Raw genomic sequence first — 15900 nt, 5'->3', positions numbered from 1 at the left:
TGCTGTTTGTGAAGCTGACCTCCTGCTGCTACTTAGCCACTTGTAGGATTCTATCCCAATTCCTCTAATCCACTCTGTTTCAATAGCACCATATTTGGGCTCCTTCACAGATTCTTTTGCTGCCCTGTTTGGGATGCTCTATGAGCTGAATTAGAATTTTAATGTTCCGTTCAAAACAGAAGGAACCTTTTTGTTAAATGAGAATATAAGGAATAATCTCCTCCCCTCCTTGGACAGAATTTCTACACATGCACTGTATTATTTTCCTTCAAACTTTTGTCCAGAAGTTTGGGGCACTATTTCAATATATTGGTTTACTTTGTGTAAATCAGATCCAATTTGAGGTTTAATGTTGCAATAAGGCCTGCTACCATCTTAAATTGTTTCTTTCCTGTTGTAACTCCTCATTCAGAGTTCAGTGCTCCTTGTTTCCATTATGTCAAGGGTTTACTGAAATCTTTTCATGCTCCTTGTGCAAGTCAGGCCTAATTAAAGCAGAAAACTGAAAGGACTCCAAAAATGGTGTTAGAAACAGCACCAAAGCACAAAATGCACTGTAGGTATTTTTGCTATACTTTTAAGAAGTCAGGAAAGATTTTTGTATATGTTTTTCCAGTAGCTATTTTCTGATCCCCACATGAAACGAGGTTTAGAGAAAACAACTTAAAGCTTGATTAGTGTATATATATGTATGTATGCATATAAATATATATGGCATGTGTGTGTATATATATATATATGTAGTATTTGTATATATATGTGGTCTGTCCCTTTACTTCACACCTAAGCCTATTAACTTTGCTGGATCTATTTGTGGTCAATACAGCAATTGAAAAAAACAGGATAGCAGAACATGATCCTTTTTAATGCAGAGCTCCTGGGCTTATACTGTGTTAAGAATTGTTCTTTAGAGAATGGGATTTAGTTTACTGAAAAATAAAAATGGGGTTGAATTATGATGCTAATTTTATTCTTTGAAGAAGAAGTTGTTTGGACACAATGCAATATTGCATGAGTCTCTCTTGTACAATTTAGAAAACCTTCAGTGCAGTCTGTAGAGCTTACCTAAGTGTTTAAAGAGAAAAAAGATACTATTGAGGTGAAACATATTTCAACAATTTCATAAAGTGTCTCTCACTTGTACCAAACTTCCCTCGCTGGAAAATTCATTTTAGAGCATGTACCATGTTTGCTTCAGCTGTAGCTTTCTGCAGTCCAAAGTTCCCTCAGTCTTGCTGGATCATCATCATCAGGAGCCACCTGGTGCCAAGATCTGCTGAGAAACTCCGTGAATGGGGTTAGGGATGCAGCTGGAAACTGGAAAAGACAACAGCTACAGCAGTTTGATATAATGATAAATTTTACAGCTAGAAATGGAATGGAGGAGATAATGGAGAAAACAGGGGAAAGAAAAAGACTTCAGGAAGAGGAGGTGAAACGGGGATAGAGCCAGTGAAGTATGGGAGGAAGCAGAGGAAACAATCCTGAAGAAAAGAAGTGGGGCAAAGAAAATGTATTATTTGGCCTCCTTCCTTGCATTTAACAAGTAATGTGTATATATGATTTGTTCACAAATGTGTTAACATTCCTAATGATAGCAACATAGAAGAAGGATGTTTAACAGCTTTTATCAAGGGATTTAATCTATGGAATCCAAAATGAAGAGGTTTGTAAGTGATCCCTCTATGCAGTATCAGTGCGAAGACTTGCGGTTCTGGTGCTCCTTCTCTGTTTGTACTTTAAAATTAATTGAAAGCCTCATTGTTTTGTTTAAACTGTGAAAGCTTCCAAGGTCAATGAGTGAGGTAATTGACCTGCCTGTTGTAGGACAAAAATATGTATGTTAAATTGCATAATTAGTTTTAATTACATAATTATGGTGTTTAATGTGGGAGGGTCAAAGGTTACTATTACATTTAGAAGTCATGGCAAGAAACACCAAAATAAGCAACATAGTTTAATTCTGTGTTTCTTTGGGTTTTAAAAAAGGGGTCCACTGTGATCTATCCTTGACCTTGGATATTTGATGATTATAGCAAAGAATATATTGCTGTTACCCTTTTTGGAATCATAGAGACACCTTTGTAAATGACTAAGTGACTTTACCAAAGACTTCATTTAGGTTTAGAGTACACAAAAGTTAATCAACAGTGGGAACTCAACTGACAGCAATTTAATCTGATTGGGTAAGGTAATTACATGATTACCAGGAGTGTTTATATATGGACAAGGATATTTTTATTGGAAAAAATCCTAATTGCTTTCTTACTGAGAAGAGAAAAAAACAAACAAATTTGTTGTTGCAGGTTAAGAGGACATCCTTCGCTCCTTGAAATAGCTTCTTTTCATATTTTAGTGACAAAATGAACTCATAATTCTTTGCAAATTTGCTCTGGGATTATGTTAGGAGTTCCTCTGTTTCTGAACTTGAAATAATGCCATCAATATCTTGTTTCATTTAAGCAGCTCATTGCTTATACATCAATTGTGTGACAGCCTAAAGATGTCATGATTCTTGTAATTAATTATCTCTTTTACTGTGTGTAAACACTGTTGCTTAAATACAGCTTGATTTCACCAAACTTAAACCCAAAGGTTCATTATACTAATGGATATTTCTGGGAAGGAGGGCAGTATTTGTTTTTCCATGATGGTAAAAAAAAATGGGGACTATGTAAAAGGTGGATAAAAGATGGTGTTCCTAAATGCTGGAAGAAAAGGTATCATTTAGGTTCTCTGAATGGTCCTTTAGAAAATGCTCTTTCATTCTATTGACATAGAAGGGAGTGTTGGGAGATGTATCTTCATTAACAAACATTAATGTCTGTGCTTACCTCCTGAAGAGCTCTACAGAGTAGAATCCTATTTGGCTGATAAATACTGGCTTGCTCCAAAACCTGATTAAGGAATGGGCCAGGCCTGGCCCTGGCACTTTTTAGGGTTGTGTCTAAATCTAGATGCCAAAAACATATATTGACACTTACAAGAATAATTTTATATCACACCAGTAACTTTTGAACACATTCTGCTGGTGGAAATGGGATGCAATCCTCTCAAGGAATTGAAAAGTTAATGAACTAAACATTAAATAATAAATAAATGAATTTTTGAAATTAAATATATAATTATGGAAAGAATTTCTGTGATATATTCCATGTTACAAAAATTATATGTTCTCCCTTTTGCTAATTTTTCCCTTACAAGTGCTTTAGAAAATATTACAATTTTGAATTGTTTTTCTAAACCAGATGATCCAGTCACTGTTGGAGGCACATAGCCACGGCAAAATCTCATGCTGTACATTGATCACCTGTCCAACCTTTGCCTAGAGTGTGATCCCCAGTTCCTTCAAGAGATCCATCTTTACCTGTCTATAAAGAAGAAGAGGAGGAGGGAGACACCTGGGATATTCAAGTATCAAAGTTTAACACCAGAGCAGGTCGAATCTTGATTTCTATTATTTTCTATATGTGTTGCTAGTTTTGACTTGGATATTTGGCTGGAGATTTTTTCATTGATTGTATAGTATGGGTGGAAGTTGTTCCAGTTTTAAAGCATTTTTTGTAGACTGCTCACTTGCTGAAACTGCACATGCATTTTTCACAGTTCCGTGGTGTGAAATCGAACCCAAAGTCACTCTGCGATTGAGGAAGTTGGCTAATACTGAGCATGCCTGGAGTCTGTACCTCTCCCTTGAACATGTGCTGACCACAGCAACTAAATGTGGCAGCTTGTTTAAAACTGTTCAATGTGCTGTAGCTGGACCCTTCTGTATCTAGCACACAACCAAATCCAGGTCCCCAGCCAGTGCGATCGTTTTCATTCACTTGTTAAACTTTCTCCTTACTCTTCCGTTTCCCTTTCCAAGAGGACTTTGATATCCCCAAAAAGCCAAGGTTTCGTGCACTGTCCTAAGGACTGCCCCTTTAGGAGTGTAGCACAGCCCACACACAAACCTGGAATATGTCCAACTTGTTCTTTGAGCAGAATGTGAACCCCTGACCTCCTGGGCCTCCGGCAAGAGTGCTGCCTACTGAGCCACCAATACCCAGGCCATCAATAAGTTTTAAATGCCAGTTGCAGACTTCACAGAGATAATGACTTCAGTGTGTAAAGGTTTTGTTGTGGAGGCTGCAGTCTCACACATGGCGTGACAGAGTAAATATGCTAAAACCATAGAGAGCCGTTGCATAACTCGCCTTGATACAACAGTTTTTGTAATATGTTTCAAGGCATGGAATATTATTTAAAGGGACCCTGTTATGTAGGCTTAGGCCCAAAATGAAGCTATTATGAAAAGAATGTTTAGCAAAACCAGAAATATGTCCATGAAATTGTTGGAGTGGGAATTTCAGGGTAACGTTGCTTGGATTTAAAGTCGCCTGCATGACATTGCACTGTTGTGCTAGTGAATGAGAACCAGCAAATGAAAATACTGTTAAGTGAGAATCAGAAACGGAGCAGAATAAAGATGTTAGAAGGCTATTACTATTGTTATAACTTCTTAAAAATCTTACCTCATCCTGATAAAGATGAGATGAAAAAATAAATTCCAATTTAGTGATTCAAAGCAGCATTATTGACACAGGTAAAACCATGTATTTGCATTTTAATAGTATTTTTAACCTGATCACAAGTAAGTTCTTGTATTTTAAGTACTTATAAAGGAAAATGAGTATGAAATAAGCTTTCAGGTTTTGGCACGTTTCAGTTTTATTGATGTTTTCTATTTAAAGTTTAGCATTAACAGCATACAAGAGATATGTTGATGTTTGCAAACAAAGTGTTATTTATAGACTTGGATCAGGAAGGAAAACATTGCCAGATTCAAGCTAAGACTTAGATTGTTGAAAGGCTGTTAGATAAATTGCGTGAACCTTCTATGGAGCACAGGCCAGGAGCCCAGGACTCCCTTTCCCAGCTGAGTGCCCAAATCACTAGGCTACAGACTCTTGCTCCCTCTTGTGTTCTTTCTCTGGCCCAAAGAATCTTGAATTATTTTCTGTACAATGAAAGAGCTTCAGTGGTAGAACTTTGATATCTCCCTCTCCTTGCCCCAGCAATTATTGCAGCCTGTGGCCGACTGATTGGAACGTTCTGCTAAAAGGCCTTGCTGGGTCCTAGGGTGAAGAAGGAATGGGACCAGGGGATTTGGGATGAGCAGTGCCAGGCTGGGAATGACTGTTGTTCATGTGCCATTTGAGAAGGAAATAGAACTTGAAGAATTTTGTTGGAAACCTTCCTGGTTGGTGTTTATTAGGCTGGCTTTGAGAGCACCTGGTGGGTCAAACTCCTCAGGTCAGCTGTGCAGCTCCCCGCAGGATTGGGCATAAGCTGAGCCATCAGATGAAGCACCCTGCATGAGCAGGTAAACTCTGGCCATGCACGGAGATGCAGCTTCTGGGTCTGGCCTGTGTTGCCATCAGAACCTTTATTGCCATCAGAAACATCTCCAGGGTGGGGTAGGGGCCTTCAGGATCACCATTTTGGCTACACATGTGGAAATTCCCCTCACAATCTGTTTTGAATTCCCACTTTTTTAGGCTTTTAATAGTTTAATTTAACAGTTTGAATGTAGAACTGAGAGATTTTATGAACCTGTTTTTCAAACAAAAGTTAAGTTTTAGAGAATGTTTTATAATTAAGCAAGATGACAGGAAGAATTTGTGGTTCAAAAGTGCATCACCAATTATGAACCAGAGGTAAACATAGTGTGTTTTGAAGCTTAAAAAGTGAAATTACTTTAAACATGTTAGTGCTGTTCAGGCACTTCTGTAGAGCAGTGTGTATTAGATCTGAACTCAGGAATATCCAGCTAAATTGATTGCATCACAGTTATAAAACAAAAGTTTGTCAAAATTGCTGACATCATTCCTAGGCTCTCTTTTTTCCCCCCATATGTATGTTTTTATGAAGTCCTGCAGTGCGGGCCCTTATTCATGCAAATGCATTTATTTGCCTCAGTGGAATTATTCTGGTGAATATGTCAATGTCTAAGATCAACTAGGATGAGTCTGGTTTTCTTTTTAATAGAAATGCTAATTTTGAAAATGACATCTGTGCATTATTTTTAGTCTGAAGGGCTACAGACAGTGTAAAATTGGAATGGTAGATTTCCTTGGCAGTTTTTCTATGATTATTTCTACCTGTTTAAAACACTGGAGGAATAATGTGATTCATTACACATTACTTTTCTGGCAGTAGATGTATCACCTAGTTTGGTATCCAAATGTGAACTATTGCTGCTTTTGTAATATGTTAAATTGGGGGTGGTGGAGATGGGAATAGAAACTTATATTCATAACACGTGGTTGGTTTTAAAGACAAGACCTTTTCTGCCTTGCTGATGTCTATTTTCATTGCAAGGGAAACTTTTATGTAGTAGGAGAGGACTCTGAAGTGGGAAGGATGCAGTCTGTACCCAGTTGCTCATGGTTTAGCTGCAGCTCCTTTGGCAGCACTGATGGTTCCAGACACAGGACTTTCACTGTGCCATAATCTGGCTTTAGCAGGGCTGCCATTTGCTCTGTGTAACATTAATATCTCTCCTTTCCCAGTGAACAGAAGTTAAACTGATAAAGATTGTAATCATATTAATGATTCTGTGTGCACTGCTGTAGGGAACTGCTTAGCACGATGTTGGCTTAATTGCTTTAAAGTGGGTGTGTGTTGGTGTGTTAAAGGGGGTCTTTAGATACCAGTGTTATGAATTTGGGATAAATAGCTAAAACCCCCACTATAGTAACCCACATAATGATAGAGAAAGGTAGAGAGGTCTGAATGAAAGCCAGAATGGGAAAATTGAGTGGGAGGGGGGAGGAAAAAGCATTGCTACAGAAAGGTATGAGTTGATGGAGTGGTAAGCTTGGGAGGTGAGTAGAGGGCTTAAAAAGTGAATAAATTTTGTAAACCTATGGATAAACTATATTACATGACTTCACTTGATTTCAGTCAGTGTAATTTGGGAAGCCCTGCATAAGGCAGTTACAACAACTCAAAGTTGTGATCAATAAGCATCTTGATGGAGGCAGTAGTCAAATGTAAGCTCAGCTATAGAAGAACAAGCTAAGAAAAACAGACTTGTAGTTCAAATCACATGAAAATTGCTATTTCATTTGGGAACAGCATACTTCCAAGATTATAGATTGGAAGGGTAAAAGTAAATCACTGTAAATATGACTCATATGTTAGTGAAAGCTCACATTAAAGACCTTATCCTCCCAGCTCTAAAAATAGTCAACTCCGTTGTCAGTTAGGGAAAAAATAAGTAGTGTGAATGCTGTTGTGTTTTCTCTTGCTCAATTTTACAAAAAAACCTTTTTAATTTTACTACATATTTTGTTATTTTTATTTTATAGGAGAGCTTGATTGATGTATGATTAGTAGCAATGTTTCTTCAGCCTCACATCGCTTGATATCTTCAGCAGGAAAAGATAGCATGGCATGGTCTTGCTCTCCTCATTTTAGTGTTGCCACAAAGGAAAATTATTGTTTACAAATGTTTGAAATTGTTTTGCATCTGCTCTTGGAAATACTAAAGCTAATATGGATTTTTCCAAGTTAACAGAGTTTTTGATAGAAATTGTTGCTTTATCAAACCTGAAACCTCTCTCATGTCAAGGGTAGCTTAAGGAAATTTCCTTTAGAAAGCTTTAATTTTAAATAGCAAATAAATAATTTATTGGAAATGGAACTGCTCAAAAAGAAACCTTGAGAGAAATCTGCATTACAATACCCAGAGCCTAATAGTTAGGGCATTATCCTTTAAGACATGCGACTTTGGTTCAATTTCCTTTTCTGAATCCAGCTGAATAGAGACTTAAATCCAGCTGAATATCTAATGCATCCAAGGCAACTGTCTTTACCACTGGACTATTGTCTGTAATAGGTTGGGTATCTCTGCTTTTGTGAAAATTGTGAAAGGATTTGTCCTAATACTAACAAGACCTTTCTGAAATCTTCAGAATTCTTATACGCTGGGAAAGAAACCTTTGTGCTTAGCTTTATTCATGACCCCCAGGCTCTGAAGAAATGCCTGTAATAATCATTATTTTTTATGTTCATACCAGGCAACATTTGTTAATCTGGACTCCAAACTAAATCTCAATCTCAGACTCCATATAGAACTGTCTTTCCATGCCTCTGGTTATTCCTGTCAGCTGTCTCAGGTTTTTCTGTTTTTCTTGTATCCATTCTTTTAACAGTTCAACCAAATCTGCCTAAAAGTAGTACTTGGGTTATAACAATGAATTTAATGCCACTTTTCAATATAGTCTTCTGTATTCTTTGCACACTCTATTATGATAAACTGAACTCTCTGATCACTGTTGAAGTTGCTGCTGGTTGAAATATCCACTTAATGAACAAAAAAATTCCAAAATATGTTGAAAGTAATTTGATGGGGGTTAGGATATTGTTTTGGAGTATGCAGTCATGATGGATTCCATGAAATTAGAGGAATTGGGATTGTTTGGTGGCCTGTCAGAGTGCAGGTATTCTTTTGAGATTACCAAAAGGGATCAGTTACCTCGGTAATGTGTCCACCAATATTTATTGTGTCTATTTCTTTACACAGGCTAACAAACATTCATCATGTGGGAATGTTGGTCATGATCAACTTGAGCTGAATTTAAATTGATGACCTAAAGGTTAAAGTCTCTGTATCCCATTACCTCTCCCTTGGGCTGTCCATTCTCCCTACAACTGAGTTTAACACCACTTTTAGTTTATCAGTGGCTTTGGAGGACGAGTAGTCTTTAGGAGTGCTTATCTGGCAAATACCATGGATGTCCTGTTAAAAAAAAACCCAAAACAAATCAATATGACTTTTTCAGCTTGTTAATACTTGCTGAAGAAGGTTGTGAACAAGTATTCAGATGCTGGACTAATAACTTCACCAGCCTGTTAGATAGCTTTAATCCAGTCATATGGGAACATAATGCAGTGTAGCAGCCCAGTGAAACATGAAACTATGAGAACAGCTGAATAAATTTAAACACATTTTTGAACATTCTAACCTTTGTCATAAAAATCTGATAATATAGAAGAAAAAATAATAACACTTGCTTTTGGTTTTGTTATTTTGTACAGTAGTTGAGAAGACAACATTTCTTGTGGCTGCTGACTTGAAAGCAGTGACAATTTCTAGCACTCCTTTTTGCCCCATATGAAGTTTATTCTTTCTCACTCATTAAGGAATGAATCTGGTTTCTGTTTTATTCAATACTGTATATACATCTCACCCATAAATATTTAAACTGAGTAAATATAGAATCTTAAACATGGAATATGCTTTCATTCTAAACTGGTGGCTGTGGGGGAAGGTAAAAATATTTTATTCAAAGATCAGTGGTCCCTTTGGATGAAGAAAAAAAAAAGTGTTTTGTGCTTGCTGTAGGGCAGCAAACTTTTTACCAGATTATACCTTTATTGTTATAAAGTTCAGACTATAAAGAATCTATAGGAAAGGGTTTGCAGATTCTCACTTCAAAAACACATGGCTAGTATTCAGCCCCTATATCTGGGGCTAATTTAATTCTTCTTCTCCATTCAAAGTGCCTCTCTCCTGTCTACAAATGCAGAACAGATTCCCGGGTGATTTTCTTTCTTGGAAGTACCGTCATTCTATTCTAACTGGGAATAGCATGAAATGGAAATACATTTAGGACTCTACTTAAAAATAAACACCAAACAAAATAAAAGCAGGGATAATATGAAAGATAGTTCCATAACAAGTTGATGCAGTAAAATGCAGAAATTTGAAGCATATTGGAAAAAAAAAATATTTTCACTGGGAAGACATCCTTTAGCAAACTGATTTTTGTAAATGTAATGTGGCATACCTAGAGTAGTTAATTAGTTTTGGCCAAACTGGTAATGCTAATTCATGGTTTTAATTTGATCCATGCAAGCAAAGTCCAATGCACATCTAGATATGCAGCAGGCTTTGATCCTATTCTTAAGATGCAATGAAGAGGGTTGCAAAATTAGTTTTATTAAACTGAATACAATGAACAGTGAATATTTGTGCTTTACAGTGTTATGGCTGTGTGACTCCTGTGTGCATTATCCACTCTTCGTTCATATATATTGTACAGTCTGAAGTGCTGAGGGATAACTGAAGGTTGCATCCTGACTCCTGCTGAGGCTTTCTTGAAAATAGTCAAGCTCTTTGTTATGTTTTGGAGTCTGAGGTTCAAGCTGTTTCTTGTGTAGGTGGCAAAGGGGTTGGACCAGCCTCTTCCATAAAGTCTGAATCCTTTTGTGGGTAATATCTTGTTGAAATGTAAAGTAAGCTTTGATTGTAAAAGGTGACAAAGAAAGCTACAAAGGTAGGACTTCGTGTTGACAAGGCAAAATCAGATCAAGCCTCAAAACAGAAATGTAAAGTATGTAGTGTTTTATTATGCATTATAGATACATAATTAGCTGATCAACATGAATCTCCTTTGGTGATTTTGATGAGGTGACAGAGTTGGTTTTAAAGGGGAGAAAAAAAATCCACCCTTTATTTTAATTTATTTTTATGTGTGGACCAAGTACCTGAACTGGACCAGCAGGAAGGACTGTTTTACTACTGCTTCTAATTTTTCTTTCTTTTTTTTTTTTCATGTGGAACAGAAACAGGGAATAGAAGAATATTTTCAACAAGATTCAGTGCCTCTTGCTGACCTTTATATGTTAAACCTATGTTTATGGAACACAAAGGCAAAAGTTTTATTGATTTCTAAAAGAAAGATTGGGATATATTAGTTTTGCCTACTGTAATTAGCATAATAAAGACTTTTTTTGATGTAGAGTTTTTTTTACACAGCTTGGTTTGGAGCTGCCCTGTCAAGGTCTGCTGGTTGAAGCGTTACAGTAATGAATCCTCAGTTCAAAGATGATTTCTTAGGCGTGTGGCTTTGTTCTCCTGTGCAGACTGACAGATACAGGGAGGACAAAACCTTTTTCTTTGGTCTTAGATCAATACTGTCATGAACACGCAAATACTTGTGTATGTTACCACAGCTCCCATAGAAGCACCATTCACATGTTGGGTTTTTTCCCTCACTTTGATTATCTGTAATGGCCCACAAATTCAGTCTGTGTTGGCACAGAGCCCTGGAAAATCCAAGCAGGCAGAAACTGTCCTGTCATGTCTCTCTGTGCTTTTATTTTCCAACTCTTCGAACTGTCCTTCTGCTGAAATTCTCCACTTCAGCTTTGTGGTTACTCTAAGTACTTCATTTTACTGAATTTGTTAAGTGAATCTAGACCTCTGAGCTCCAAGTACCATTTTCACATGAACATAAACTTTTTTTTTCTCTTTGTGGTCATCTTAACTCTGCTGTGCAGAATGAAGTACAGTCCCTTTCTCTGTACTTGTAATATACTTCATCAGTTTCCAAAAGACAATAACTTGCTTTATTCCCATTTTATAAGGATTAATTATACACAGAAAAAGCTCTCAAATAGCAAACAGAAAAGGAAACCAGATGTTGCAGAGTTATTTAACCAGTGTTATTTGCAGACAAATATTTAAGCTATGTGATTTAATTTTTTGTGGAACCTTTAGAAGCTGGCTAGTGAGTGAATAAGACATCCACAGTGTATATGAAAACATATTTGACCTGATAGTATCATTTTTTCACCTAACTATTACAGGTAAATACTTCTTCAGTTCTTGGCAACAAATTTGCAGAACTATTTGATTAGAACAGGAACAGTCCCCAAGGCATATTGTGTATGGAGTCATAATTTATAAATAGGCTTTTGTTGCATAAAGCACATTGTGCATTTCCAACAGTTTCAGTTTTCTGTGCACTATTGAAATAGTGTAGTGATAAAACTTTGTGCAAATTTGTTTTTCTTATAGATGCAGAATCAAATAATGAATCTTTAGAACAAGCAAGTGAATTCATCATCTGAGCACAAATATTTGTCTATGTTTCAATGAGACCAGGCTTCTGGAAATGGTGTTTTGCAAAACAGATGAGGGCAATTTCTCTTTTAGCAATGGTTTGTATAGGCAGTTAAAGGCATATTTTAAAGGTAGCATATATTCCTAAAACTGATCTGTTTTAACTAATTTTCATGTCATTTAGTACCTGTAAGATTTGTAAGACATAGTTCTAAAGTATAGAAACTTCCTGTGTTAGACTTTATAGGACAAATAAGAATATCAGCTTCTGTTGTCTTTTTCATAATTTCTACACTTGATATCCAAGAAATCCTGAACTGTGCTATCTGCCTAAATTTGTCTTCCAGTTTTCTTCTTGAGTACCGCGATCTTTTCTTCTGCCAGCCACTCCTGTCAAAGACAATCTGCCTTATGTAACTAAGAGAAACTTTCTAAATGAAAAATGTTTCAATATTCCATTTACTAATATTTCAACACTTGCATGGATATGCCTCATATTCAACTTTATCTTCGTAATTCAAGGAAGCACCTTATCCTTATTTTCCCAGATTTGTTCTCTTAAAATTTTGCATTCAGGATTTCAATGTCTCCTTTCTTAGAGCCTCTAGTGACTCTTCATGCTCTTATCTCCTTTCCCTCTACAGCCTTTTCCTCCTGCAAGATTCCTTCTGGGGTTTCAGGTTCATTTGATTTATTGTCAAGCCCATCTCCAGCCTCTTTTCCCTTCTTCCCTCGTTAGTAACCTGCAGGCTCTTCAAACCCTCTTTTCCCAAACTTAAAACCTCACTTTCCCAGGTTACATAATTTCTCCTGCCTCTTCAGCCTTTTCCTACTGATTTCCAGTGGCCACAACTTCTGCCACAGTTGTGTTACAGAAATTTCCACTGTTCTCTTCTGACCTTACAATTTCCTGTTATTTGGTCTGTGCAAGTGCTCAGCTTGATGGACTTTGCACTGAACATAATCAGAAAAAAGAAAGTATGTAGTTTCTGTCATCAGAGATGATAATAATCTGTTCCTATTTTTAAAATACCATTTCCTGTTTATGGGAACCCATTATTGCTGACAGGTTATTGCAAAGAGGCATCATTCTTAAATATGCATCCATTTTTAAGAAGTTTCTGCGTTTTTTTTACTCTATGCAAGATTGTTTGCTTTGTGTAACTATTTCCCTCGTCTAAATGTAACTTGCAGGATGTGATGATAAATGTTAAATGGTTCTTGTAAAACTCTTACACTGTCAGCCTCAAAGTTTAGTGAAACACTATTGTTTTCATTGGATCCCAGCACTGAGGAAAGTCCAGCTTTCATCACAACAGGGTTGTTTAGTTCTGTAAAAATCTAAATACTCTCACTTGGGAGATATCTTACTGTCACCTGCTCCTAAACTGAAAATTATATGTTCAGCCAGAGGTTGGGGGAATTTTTTTTTAAGAAAATAATCTTTTTTTTTCTAACAGACATCTTTGATGTGGAACAGAATCCTTTCAATATGAAATTAATCAAAGCCTGAGAAGCTATTAAACAACCCTTTGGTTTAAATATATCCAGTTCTAGATAACCAAAAAAATGTTCCATCCTGCCCTCATTCTTTCTCTCTTCAAGATGTGTAGATTTTCAGACAAACAGTTCTATTGGCTACATCATGAGCTTCTAATCACTAGCACTTTTGTTGATGACTAAAATGTAGTGCTAGATAAGTTTATTTAGAACACATTCTCACTATAAATATTTAGAAACATTTATCTTGAACAAGAGGTATAACCATCAAAGTCAGTAAGTTAATGTCATTCAGCATAAAATATTATCAAGGAGCTGAATGTTTCTCATCTTACCTAAGCAATTAACAGAATCAATTTAACTCATAATGTCAGAAAACCCTTAAGACTGCATAGTGCAAATACAGCCTTGATTTACTTGTGCATAAATAAGAACTGTTGTCATATTCATTAAGGTGCATTTGGCTTCTGCCTAAACAAGAACTTCTTTTTTTTAATAATGCCCTGTTTATCTTTAAGAAACATAAGATGTAGGGCCAAATCAGATTTTGCTCAAAAGGAATTAAGGGATGCATAAATAAATGTATTAGTACCTAGCTGAACAATACTGTTTTAGATTCTGTAGGATTTTTTTTTAAAATAATGATTGAGAATATTAGCAGGTAAGCTCTTCAGTAGATGTGGCTCCTTAGGATGAAAAAGGACCATGAGGGAAATATTACAGTATTAGAAAAAAAAAATTTGCAGAGAAACAGAGACAGAAAGCAGGAAAGAAATCTGAAAGTGTTTTACATTTATTTGCCTAGTCCTTGTACAGCCAAGACACCCCAAAATGAAAACACTACAGAAAGCTCATGGGAGCCTGAGGTGTACTGTAACTCTGAAATCTTAATCTGTACATCTTAAAACAGAAAATATCTTGGAATATTCTGCCTAGGAACCTATGGAATAACAAGAGTTGGTCATCTGGGCTCCAAGTTTTCCCATAGGTACAGACCTCTTATTTTTCTGTCTTCCCAATCTGGTGGTGGTATGTCCATTTGGCTGGGGAACATTTCTGTTTTTAGGAACTACTGGTAACACTTTCTCTGCTTCTTTTCTTCCCCCAATTTTTTTCCACTTCTGACACTATAAGTACTTCATTGCTTAGACTTTGTTTTTAAAACAAGAAGTAATTCTGTTGTCAATAGATTCTGCCCTGCTGGCACTGGGCTGTGCATTATTGGTGGCCTTTTGATGCAGCATCAGACATCTAATTCTTAGGCATCTCTTCCTGATATTAGAAAAATGCCAATTAAAGAGGCGATGATTGAGGAAGACCTAATTAACAGAGGTCTCATCATGGAACTAAGATACACTGTAGATTTATCTTTCTGCCTTCCCTCCCCTTCAGATTGCAGACACAGATATAAAACTTAAATTGTCACAAGGTGCAAAGTGATTTACAGAGGGAGTTGTGTGTCCAGGCTAAGAGTATCCACGGATTTGATCGACACAGCAGAACATAATACTCCATAATTCTGGGCAGAGTTGAAGGGTGTTCTTACATGCTTAGTCAACAGAGCTGTTGTGAATCCTTGTCTTCATGTCTTTGAGCATGAGGTATAAGGAAAAGATCCTGTTTAAGTCTTGATCAATTATTTGCTACAGGGGCTCAGAAATGGGAAAGTAGCAGAAAAATATGTCTACGTTATCCCATGTTCAAAATACCGGTCAGATAATGAACAAATAGGTGTAACCTGATATTTTCTTTATATATTATGAATTCACAAAATGGAGAAGAGTGAGGAAAATAATTAATGCTAAAATGTATATGATGTCTATTCCTGTAAGTACTGTGGACTTCACTTACAAAACTAGCAGGTCTCAGATGGTTTTGTGCTAGGCTGCTTTTCAAATGAAGCAAGTGTCTACCCAGCCCACCTATGGACCAAGAGGTCATTGCATTGTGTAGGATATGAAAAGATGTATTTATCTGTGATCCTGAGAGTGTAAAATCGTGGGTTGGAGTGTGCAAACAGGGCCTGTGTGTTTGTATGTGCAGTAAGCAGGGATGGTTTGTGTGTGTGTGTGTGTGTGTGTGTACACAAACATGTTCATTTGTGTACACATGCCAATTAAACAAGCATAGACAACACCATGCAAAGAGATGTTGAAACTCGTTTCCAGGTTCCAACACTGTTTACAGCCTCTGGGCATTATTTTAATGTAAATAACAAATGGGGGGGGGCAAAGATCTCCACTGTGGTTCCTTATTTAGGGCATTTTTCACACTGCTTTATAAAATGGTAAATTTATTTCCATGATGGACAGCAGTGGCCAGGACATGGCTGACGTGTCAGCTTCCAGTTTGGCAGCTGTTGTTGGGTTTAATTGGGCTTTCTAAAAGCCAAATCCAAAGCTTGCCCTATAGTGATTTTTGTCAGATATTCAGATTTCCTAGTATTTAATATCTTTCTTTCCTAGTTAATTTTGACTGTATTTATTTATATATATATT

General features: G+C 36.7%; 1 protein-coding gene across 16 annotated transcripts in view; it reads left to right on the top strand.

The window, feature by feature from the left end:
• Nucleotides 1-15900, top strand: part of ERC2 (ELKS/RAB6-interacting/CAST family member 2) — a 432662-nt gene that overhangs the window by 368298 nt on the left and 48464 nt on the right. For all 16 annotated transcript variants that reach the window (XM_042020735.1, XM_042020741.1, XM_042020751.1 and 13 more), the window contains one exon: nt 3249-3439. The gene's annotated coding sequence lies outside the window, so the exon portion shown is untranslated. The remainder of the gene's footprint in view (nt 1-3248; nt 3440-15900) is intronic.

The sequence above is a fragment of the Corvus kubaryi genome, unplaced genomic scaffold, assembly GCF_017639235.1.
Source record: "Corvus kubaryi isolate FWS band 111438036 unplaced genomic scaffold, C.kubaryi_AGA036_p1.0 124, whole genome shotgun sequence".
Classification (NCBI taxonomy): Eukaryota; Metazoa; Chordata; class Aves; order Passeriformes; family Corvidae; genus Corvus; species Corvus kubaryi.
Note: the sequence above shows the minus strand (reverse complement) of the source record. Positions and strands in the feature narration are given on the sequence as shown.